The sequence below is a fragment of the Trichechus manatus genome, unplaced genomic scaffold (genome assembly GCF_000243295.1).
Source record: "Trichechus manatus latirostris isolate Lorelei unplaced genomic scaffold, TriManLat1.0 scaffold00028, whole genome shotgun sequence".
Lineage (NCBI taxonomy): Eukaryota > Metazoa > Chordata > Mammalia > Sirenia > Trichechidae > Trichechus > Trichechus manatus.
Genome location: NW_004443964.1, coordinates 4,023,957 through 4,025,453, shown reverse-complemented (window position 1 = coordinate 4,025,453; position 1,497 = coordinate 4,023,957).

Here is a 1,497-nt window from a genome sequence, read left to right as displayed (position 1 = left end):
GTGTTTGGTGATGGATTCAGATGCTTAAATCCTGCCTGAATCTTTACAAGGAGCAGCATGTCAGGTGTGCTTTTAAATATATTATCCCCTTTGGCAGTTCAAGCAATGGATCTGGCTATGTCAACAATGCAGGCAAAGATGCGGAGGGGCTTGACTTGGTGGTGCAAATGGTTAATGCTGGCAGTCCACCTAGAGGCGCCTCCAAAGAAAAGCCTGGCAATCTACTTCTGAAAGATCAGCCACTGAAAACCCCAGGAAGCCCCTCTGACACACATGGGGTCACCGTGAGTTGGGGGTCCCTCCTTGCCCTTGAATAGGACAATACCTCACCATCTCTGATTAAAAAAACAAAGAAAACTATAACTGAAATGAATGACATTATAACTTACCACAAGAAAAAGTGCATTAACAGAATAATAATATTGATGCTCGCCTGGAGGTGGAGGTTTCGAAGCCCATAGATGTGCACGCGCCTCCTCCCGTTTGTGCTCTGTCCCGGAGCGGACCACGTTATTTTTTTAACGTAACTTCCGGGCATCTAGACTTCGTGATTCTTAGTTTACACGCTCAGAAGGCATCTCTTCCTGAGGACCCTACAGCAGCCAAACACAAACTGATCCGTCCAATAAATATTGTTTACTATGTTCCATATACTTGGGGAGCAAATCAACCTCAGAATACCCCACAAAGGACTTACATTGAGAGGGTCACACAAGAAATAAACAAATATGCGTAGTTACTATTAGAAATTACAGCCAGGGCTCTGAGGAATGGGGTTTTTAATTCTTATGGAATCCAGAGTTTCTGGATTCATCTATGTGGAAAACTCACCCACCCAAACTATCGCCCTGCGATTATCTTTGAACCTTAAACTTCCAGCCAAAACTGGTCTCCTGAAGGTCATCTTTAAGTCAAACGACAGTCTAGCTTATTTCCTACAGAACGTTTGCCTTGGGCATTGGGCTCTTTTGAAGAATTATCTATGTGCTGTCCATTTCAACAAACAGCAACTCCAAAGGTCAGATGAGAAGCTATGCGTTGTTTTTTAATTCTATTTATTTTGTTGTGGTGGTAAATCTATGTAACAAATCGTTTGCTCTATCAACATTTTCACGTGTACAATTCAGTGATATTCATTATCGTCATCATGTTGTTCAACCAACACCATATTCCATTTCCAGATTTTGCATCACCCTTATCAGAAGCTCAGTGTCCCCTAAGCAGTGAATCCCCCCTTTCCCCTCCCTCCCACCCATCCCTGTTAGCCATTAAGAAACTTGGGTCTCTATACACTGGCCTAGATTTTTTTTTTATATACTTATTTTATTTTTGTTGTTTTTGAGAATATACACAGCAGAACCTACACCATTTCAACAATTTCTACTTTACAGTTCAGTGACACTGGTTACATTCTTTGTTGTGCGACCATTCTCAGCCTCCTTTTCTGAGTTGTTCCTCCTCCATTAACATAAACTCACTGCCCCCTAAGTTGCCCAT